This window comes from Helianthus annuus, chromosome 15, assembly GCF_002127325.2.
Source record: "Helianthus annuus cultivar XRQ/B chromosome 15, HanXRQr2.0-SUNRISE, whole genome shotgun sequence".
Taxonomy (NCBI): Eukaryota; Viridiplantae; Streptophyta; class Magnoliopsida; order Asterales; family Asteraceae; genus Helianthus; species Helianthus annuus.
The window spans coordinates 167,569,278-167,578,979 of record NC_035447.2 but is presented as its reverse complement, the minus strand read 5'-3'; the positions used below and the strand labels follow the sequence as shown (position 1 = coordinate 167,578,979).

The 9,702-nt window shown below is 32.3% G+C and overlaps 1 long non-coding RNA gene across 11 annotated transcripts; it reads right to left on the bottom strand.

Annotated features, from left to right (window-relative positions):
- Nucleotides 1–818: 818 nt before the first annotated feature.
- Nucleotides 819–8,670, bottom strand: LOC118487116. Of its 11 annotated transcripts, none has more exons than XR_004880294.1 (14): nucleotides 8,378–8,670; nucleotides 7,688–7,748; nucleotides 7,184–7,244; nucleotides 6,881–7,017; nucleotides 6,632–6,700; nucleotides 5,638–5,771; nucleotides 4,791–5,332; nucleotides 3,524–3,898; nucleotides 2,735–2,948; nucleotides 2,508–2,567; nucleotides 1,922–2,059; nucleotides 1,734–1,824; nucleotides 1,603–1,654; nucleotides 819–1,057 (listed from the first exon to the last, which is right to left on the bottom strand). It is a non-coding gene; the product is annotated as an uncharacterized LOC118487116 (long non-coding RNA). The 11 variants fall into 11 exon arrangements; XR_004880297.1 differs by having other exon boundaries at nucleotides 819–1,027; XR_004880291.1 differs by having other exon boundaries at nucleotides 1,603–1,824; nucleotides 3,524–3,598; nucleotides 3,732–3,898.
- Nucleotides 8,671–9,702: the final 1,032 nt, after the last annotated feature.

Genomic DNA, 9,702 nt, shown 5'->3' with positions numbered 1-9,702 from the left:
AAAACACAAAATTCTAACAATAAAGCAAAATCACTAAACATCAATAACCTGTGCGAGAACCGGCTTAGGTAAACCAAAGGCTTGAAAGACCGAAACAGCTTCAGAGCCACTAACGCGTCCGTCTTGATCTACATCTGCTCGTTTGAAGTACAGTTCAAATTTATCCGTATTCACCGCCATTTCTACACAAGCAGAACACCACGGAGCAGAAATCTTCATCAAATCGCAAGTACCACTGAAACTAATTAAAAGATTGAACCAAAGTCTATCTATGATTAGGGATGAGCAAGTACCAGTACCGGTATAAAAGGTACCGAAAAATGGGTATCGATACCGAAAATGACCGCTACAGTACCAAATGCTCATCGCTTTCTATGATGCAAAGAAATTTGTTTTGCCATATTTTTGTGCCTTGAGCTAAAGCCGCTGAGTTGGCCTTTTCATGATCTTTTGTAGGTCAAAGTAGTGTTCTTCACAAAACAAACAAAATCTTATAACTGTTATTTGAATAAATTGATTAAAACCCTAATTTAAGAACTATCAATAGTTTCAATTCCCTATTAATAAAAAATCTTATAATTGTTCTCATAATAGACATCTTATCATAAAATATTAGGTGAAGATGAATAATGCAGAAAATTTTAGATGGTTAGATAGTCTTCCGAAAAGTTACACGCATGCATCTTGGATAAAAACCTCTACAATGTGGTTTTAACCAACAAAAAAAGGTACAGTACTTCCTGATTGAGATATGTATCTGATTTTTTTTAACAACAATATGATTTGATTTTTGGCCTAAAATCAGAAAATAACTTAAAAAATTATTATAGTTCACATATTTGTAATACAGCCAAGAAACTCCATACCTTTGAAATCATCTTAAATTATATAAATCTAAAGTGTATAAAAAAATAAAATACAAAGTTATATTAATGAATGAAATGGGTTGTGCTTTATATCAAACGGGCACACATAAAACGTTAGATGAGTTGAAAGTGGCCCTCCATTCTTGTAGCATACTTCATCACTACAACATCAACCGGAGAACTGATGTAAACTGCAAATAAATAAATAAATAATAATAACAATAATAAAAATAATAACCCATAATCTAGATAACAAATGTGTAAGAACATTGTAAGTGAACCCGAGATTCATAGAATTGTCTGCATTGCAAATTTACTTACGGATAAATTAAGAAATTCAATAAATTAAGGAATAACTTTAATTATGTGAAAATATGTTAAACAAATTAAGTGCTACACATAATTGTAAACCATATTGTACATTCATCTCATTCATGTATTCACGCAAGACAAATTTTTTTTTTTTTGCTCAAAAGCCCAAGTTGCTTAATCTATGTTACACCTAACCCATTTTAACCCACCTTGTTGCTCAAAAGCCCAAGTCGCTTACCTTTTTTTAAATGGGGTTCACGGTTCACCATCATGCAATACTATCTTTTATCAGATTGAATTAAATAAATCAAAGAATGGAACCCAAATTATCATTGATATTTGACCCGTTAACTAACTCACCAAAGTGAAAAGCTTTAGGAAAGATAATAAAAGAAAAACCTAATGGAATAAGTTAGCTACATACCTCTCCTTTGCTCAGGCGAATGCAAAATTGTAGATCTCCTTAAATTTATTTGCTATCACCATATTGAACTGATCTTGAGAACGACTATAGTTAAGTAAGGAATGGTGAAAATATTCAGATGTGATACATACGAACATCTTTTTAGCTCAGAAGGTATAGATGGAATTCGTTCATGGAATTTCTCTATATTAAGCATGAGGCTGTCTTTAGCGAATCTATCACCTTTATTAATAAAAAGAAATTGTGTTCTTCAAAGAAGATTTTTTTTTCCAAATAATTGGTTTTGTCTTATATAAAGTGCAAAAGTGATAAGTATTACCTCAAAAGTCAAATGGGAACTTGTTTCATAATGGTAGGGGTAGCATGTAGCATAACTATCTTTTGTGTAGAAGTCAGCTCATGAGAATGTATCAACTTGAGTCTGGCTAATTCTATATGCAACCTATCAGGCCATCACCTGACAAATTATGTTCAGTTATATTTACCAAAGTGCCTTGAAATAAAGCGCGGGGGGGGGGGGGGGGGGGGTTGGAATAGGTTTTACCATGATGTGAGACCTTCCAAACTTCCTATTTGTTGAATTGTCCCATTCAGATTCACTATTTCTAAAGTAGAAATATTAATTTTTATTTATGGTTGAAATAGTTGACTAATATGACCTGTCATCAGAGGCTATCTTATTCATCCTTAAGAAAGAAATACCCCTATATCACGCGGTTCAACGTCTCAGTCAAATGTATTTTCAACAGGTGAACATCCGCATATTATTTTAAAATTGTACATGATTAAAACCCAAAAACTTCTACTCGCTTTGCCCCATGAGAAAGGAAAGTGTTTGACTAATAGTCAATTTTCCTATAACCTTTTGACAATAAGAACCTGTAGAATATAGTTTAAGTGTGTACATGAAAAAGTTGAATAGGCGAGGCACCATATGATTTGCATCTACTCGAATTATCACTTACCTGCAGCCCACAAAATTATGATTTGTCATTAGCGTCTTGAAACTTGTGATTAATTTCAGGTAATATTGGATGTGAATAAATTAGGAACAATAATGATAATAATAACAATTTCAAAAGTAAACAAAAAGGGAACCAAGAGTACCAGCACGTTGGCAAGAAAATACCACCTGATTTGTCTCCTAGCAACTTTGGATGCTGATGTTGGCTCGAAGGAACCTGAACAAACTGAGAACCAGCATAATTCCTTGTTTGATAAACTCTAGCAGGTATCTCGCTTTTAGGAGCAGTTTGAGCAGTCCTGCCAGTGGTCGAGCAGAAGGCGGTGCTTGAGTATAACGCAGAATCTGGATTCTTCTGTTGTTGCAACTGAATTCTACTGCTCTGATAAGGGTTATTACTATTCAGATCAGACGTTTGATCATTGTTGTTCAAAGACCGGATATTTAACAACTGATCATGATAAATCATAGCTGGTTTTTGTCTACCGTTATTGCAATCCACACATATAGTCATATAAAACATTTAATAAACATCAAACCCTAGGTTTTAAAAAGCACGCATGGAGCGCGCCTAGGCGTGAGGCGCACTAAGGTGCAGGCCTCAGCGCCTAACGTCACTCGAGACGCACCTTTTCCAAAAAGCGCAAGAAAAGCACAATTTCTGGGTTTTCCACAAACCACGCTTTTGTGCGCCTCTCGCTTTTTAAAACCAAGATCGAACCTCAAAATTAAACATCATTTTCACCTAGGCGTTTATGCAAACACTGAACATGGACTCTAAACATTCGAATTAAAACACCTAATTCACATCTAAACTCAAAATCACACATCATATTCACTCAGGCATTCTACAAACACTTAACATACATTCTTATCAATTAACTCTAAAACATACAACACACTTCGAAACCGAATCCATAGAAGTCAAATAAAAACCAGCAGACAGCTCTATCTTACTCGACAGATGACGAATCAAGCTCCTTCTTTGAAAAAGTAATTGTAATCACAGACACATGACGGGTTGTTTCAAGACTACATTCAAAGAAATATGAATCACTTTCTGCGCATAAATATTATCAAACTGTTGTGTGTTCATAAAATAAACGAAAATTATCTAAGAAAAACAAAAAATGCATGAAAACATTAGGCGTATGAAATCACATACCTTTCCTTTGAGAATTTAGCATCTGAAAATACTGGTCTTAAATCCAATTTCATAACATCGATTTCAAAAGTGAGATCTACACCCAAGGTTTTACCTTATTTAACTGTTGGCTACATCATCAAATAAAATGTTCTTTATTTAACATGGATGGAAAAGGTTGCAACAATCTGCAAATAAGACAATGAATTACAAATATTGAACCATTATACCCAATAATTATTCATACAGATATAAAAGGGAAACAAATTAGATAAATGGGTAGATATATGTTTCATTAGGGATGAGCTCGGTACCAACAGGTACCAGTACCAAAAATCCCAAAAAAATGGGTACCCGTAACAATATCAAAAATACCCGGTGCGGTAAGGTTCGGTACTGGTACGGACCAGTATGTGAAGGTAAAAACCGATAAATACCGATACCAAACCGATTCCAAGAAAATGTCCCGAATCAGTGCTTTTCGGGTAATTCAGTAACCGGTATCCATACCATTAGTGTCCAGAATCAATATTTCAAGAGTTAGAAATTTTAAAGGCAGAAGATAAGCTCTGCCATTTTGATTGCAACAGCACAGTAGAAAAGTAATTAAACTACACTTAAGTTGACGTAATATTTACATAAAATATATAGAACATGATTTCTTAGAAGCTGATTTGTGAGTTGGATTCTCTAATAAAACATTTGACATAAAAAAAATGTTAAAACCACATTGGCATTTCGTCGAACACATGATATGCACAAAACCACATTGTGAGCAAACCGCCGAGCAAGTAAAGATCAATCCCACCCTTTTTTATTAATATATCAATCAACTTCCCTAACAAAAGAGACGAACCGAAATAAAGATCATTAGGTGTATGAAAACATTTACACGCTTAAGAAACCATGCGTAAACTTATAAAGATAACCAGACGCGAAATCTACTTATTCAATATTCAAGATTAATGTCCAAAACTTTTGTTGATTACTTGCCCATATGTGTGGATCAATCTAACATAATCGACATATTTTCAAAATACACAAAGAATTAGTTGAAAAGGATAGGAAAAAAGGTATAACCTGTCACCAGCATAATGTTCCTGAATGGCTTTTATTTGTGTTTCCAATGATCGAGGATTCCGCTTGCGTTATAGTTTCAAAATGTTAATGAAGACATTTATCATGATCTGTTGAAATAAACAAACATATCGAAAAACATGCAAAATAGATCAGTACTCAAAACGACACCTTTTTCATCCGAACTCATCTTGCACAAAACGCATATGGACCCGAACACGTTCTAAACAACGTTTTCCTCTTATTGTCTCTGCCGCTTTTAAGTTTAAGTTCATCTTCCCGTGCGCTTTTCACGTTCCCATAAAAAATGTTTTCTTATTTATTATTGATTAAAAATTCAAAGTTTTTTATGTGATTTGCATCTGATATATATGTCAAATGAGCATTTTATCTCAACAAAATACCCAACAATACCACCTGACTAATCGAAAGTTTTAACGTGCCCCCATGAACAAAAATCTTAAATCTTCATTTGTTAAAGGAGCAGTTGAAGTTCCTCTTTGATCTTCACCGAAAGCCAAAGCAGCCATTTTCATCTTTTTATCCTGCATTCACCAAATTTTTGGGATTCACTTGACATGGTAAAATGCAAAAATTCTAACAAATTAATATCAAACGATCATTTCCAAAATCCATAACCAAAAACACCTAATCAGTTGTCAATACTATATACCTAAATGTAACTCACACAATTCACATTTAACATATGCATCCTAATCTGTAACAAAGCAAATCTGACCTAAATCTAACCGAAATCAATCCTACGACTACATGATCGTATACATCAAACAGACTCAATAAAAAAACACAAAATTCTAACAGTAAAGCAAAATCACTAAACATCAATAACCTGTGCGAGAACCGGCTTAGGTAAACCAAAGGCTTGAAAGAACGAAACAGCTTCAGAGCCACTAACGCGTCCGTCTTGATCTACATCTGCTAGTTTGAAGTATAGTTCAAATTTATCCGTATTCACCGCCATTTCTGGACAAGCAGAACACCACGGAGCAGAAATCTTCATCAAATCGCAAGTACCACTGAAACTAATTAAAAGATTGAACCAAAGTCTATCTATGATAAGGGATGAGCAAGTACCAGTACCGATATAAAAGGTACCGAAAAATGGGTATCGATACCGAAAATGACCGGTACAGTACCAAATGCTCATCGCTTTCTATGATGCAAAGAAATTTGTTTTGCTATCTTTTTATGCCTTGAGCTAAAGCCGCTGAGTTGGCCTTTTCATGATCTTTAGTAGGTCAAAGTAGTGTTCTTCACAAAACAAACAAAATCTTATAACTGTTATTTGAATAAATTGATTAAAACCCTAATTTAAGAACTGTCAATAGTTTCAATTCCCTATTAATAAAAAATCTTATAATTGTTCTCACAATAGACATCTTATCATAAAATATTAGGTGAAGATGAATAATGCAGAAAATTTTAGATGGTTACATAGTCTTCCGAAAAGTTACACGCATGCATCTTGGATAAAAACCTCTACAATGTGGCTTTAACCAACAAAAAAAGGTACAGTACTTCCTGATTGAGATATGTATCTGATTTTTTTAACAACAATATGATCTGATTTTGGGCCTAAAATCAGAAAATAACTTAAAAAATTATTATAGTTCACATATTTGTAATACAGCCAAGAAACTCCATTACCAATCAAATTAGATCTCATGAACAACCAGTGTTTCATTGTTCTGTTAAACTTTTCAATCACCACACAAGAAGAAATAGCACCCACTTTTAAGTAGCTTGGTGCATAACACAGATACATAAATGTATTATGCAAAAACTTAATAATAACAAACTCTATTTTGTTAAAAAAAACTCACCCCTTACGCAAATAAGCCTTGGATTTGAGTGGTCCAATTCTATTGCTTTGCTGGCATCAGCAACAACATCTGCAAGACCAAACATAACAATAATATCATTCACAGCATAAACCATTCATAAAAGTTAAAACCATTGCAAATCCTACCGAGGACTACAAAATGTCCTGCATATCCAAACAATTTTGAGATATTTTTTCAAAGTAATATCATTATGTTCAAAACATATATCCGAACAATCAATCATCTCACCATAACCATCGCTGTAGTATAACCATCAATAGGAAACTTGTCGTCCTCCAATTAGGCGACGCCATGCTTAGATCTTAACCAATTCCTACTCACTGAGAGCTTTTCAAGATGCTATTTTTTTGCCCAAATTATTAGATCTATGTTTCAAAATCAAGTATAAATTATTACTAACACTAATCACTGAAAAACATATAAAAGTATGATAACTCAACCAGCAAGGGTCCATATAAGCTACTTGAGTCCCGATATAATTGTGAGCATGTCATGAAGCGAAACATAAATTATAACAAAATATAAATTTACCAAAGTTTTTCTTCTTTACATATTCTGCGACATCCTTCTCCACACTACAATTCTCAAACACCTGCACAAACGTAACCAAATTATACAAAAGATAATTTCATTGGGACTGAAGCAATATGAGATCATGAATTTAATGAAACAAAAGCGATTAATCACATAATTAATGACGATCTTGACGACTCTATATTGAGTTTCTTCCTTCATACCAGTACCCTTGATTATCACTTTTCTGCTGCCGAAATTAGAGGTGGATAATGATCATCTGATGAAAAATGTAACAACCAACACAGATTTCTACCCCTCTTAACTCATCTCTAATGCTAACAGAGGAGTTATATTTATTTGCAATAAAAAATTTTAGAAAAAACATAAAACCCCAAACATAGTGATTATACTTATCAATTGATTACTCAGGGTTTCTAATAAAATGGAGATACGCCCCTCCACATTGTATCTAACAATCTCAAATAAAACATGAACATACAATAATGCGTAATGAAGAACCTGCTTAGATTCTTCACAACTTTCCGGTCATGTGTTTCCTAAGATAAGCTTTAGGGAGAACCTGCATTATTAAATGTAAATATATCAACACGAATTATAACATAAGTAGCGTTAACATATAATTATGCATTGATTATCTAGGTTCATTGAACCCACCTCTTTAAGAACATGTCGTCTTTATCTACAATCAAATCATGCAGCTAATCAATACCTAATTACATCAAATCTTTGACCCCATAATTAATTCAAATTTGAAATTTGAATTTAAAATTATGAATCATCAATCAAGATAATCATGGTACCCACATGGAAAGTCTATCAAATAACCTCCTAAACGGATTGAACCTGACCCACTAACATGTTCTATAATCAGTTCTCTTCAAAATCAAGATAAAAAACCAAACTCTCAACCTCTATATCATAATCTCGATGAACACTAATAACATAAAATACAGAACCATATTATATAGATTTGAAATAAGAAAACTAATGAAAACAAAAAGCAAAACATATTGAATAAAAGGCAATCTTTGAATTAGGGTTTGTAATCGAATCGCCATAGTCTACTATACATTGTATAGCATATTTGTTGTTCATAATCTTCGAAAATAGGGGATTTAATGTTTCACATAGCAAATGATGTATAACCTAAAATAATTTATATCAATAAAAAATGGAAATACAAATTACCTAAAATCGAAGATAGATGAAATTGTATACTTGATTGAGGTTATCTTCAGCGGCTTTTCGTTCAGCACGATTGGGACTCTGTTGCTTGCAGAACAACAACGACATATGAAAGATCCATTATTCCATCGGATTGAATCAGTAATCCTCGAAGAACTGGTGTAAATTCCTTTAGGGTTTACAGAGGATAATGAAGGGGGAAGATAAAAGAAACTCGATGATAAAGAAAAAGGGCGATGATCGAAGGAAATGAAGAGTTAGGGTTTTTTATTAAAGAGAGAGAGAGAGAGAGAGAGAGAGAGAGACAAAGAGCGCGTGTTAATAAAAAGGAAAATGAATTGCCGCCCAAAGCTAATTCTCTAGCCTAAGAGGGTGTCCACATCATCAAAATGATTGGCTAAGAATAACTCTTGTGGCCTAAGAGAATTCATTTAGTATAATAGATAGATAAGAGTAAAGAATTTCAAAATAGGAATTGATAATGTCAAAATAGGAGTTTTCCATACGTAAGATATCTTCTAAATTTCAATTATGGAATTGATCACATATTGTTTTAATATATAGAATTTTTATTTGTTATTTTATTTAAATGATAGGTATGTATATATCTAATCATTAAGATTTAAAATGTATAATTAAAAAAGACAATAGTATATGGGTAATTATTAACACATTTAAATATTATACATAAATTAACGATATAGTGATATATTTTTAGTTTATTGTTATAAGTTATAAATCATTTACAAATCTATGAAAGTAACAGTAAGTATCTTGGTGACCGTATTAGGGTTTGGGTGAATACAATAAATAAGAATAAAATCTTAATTTTATTAGATATTTATTGATTAGAACCTAAAAAAAGAAACCATTATTTTGGGTAATCATTACTATTGTTATAATATTTACAAAATCATAAAATACATTAAAGCAATCTTTTTAAATTTAACTGGATAATAGTTAAGTACTATTGACAAATAAAAATTCAAATACATAAGATTAGGATTATACTTGTACATTCAAGATATATAATCTTAAAATACACAATAAATATTTTCAATTTTTGTATGAAATCTTATTCAAAACTAATATATATATTTGTCCTTATCGGTAAATTCACATTTTGCACCATGTAAGAAATTTATATCAAAGATCTTTTAACCTCTTTAAAATAAACACAAAATATACCAAAGGAAATGACAATGTCATAAACACTCACCAAAAAAACAGTATCCATTATCAAGCAATAATAACCGTCAAAGTAATAAATTTGTCTTCATAAAAAGCATAATAATTAAAAATTATAAAAATGCAAATCATGCAACACC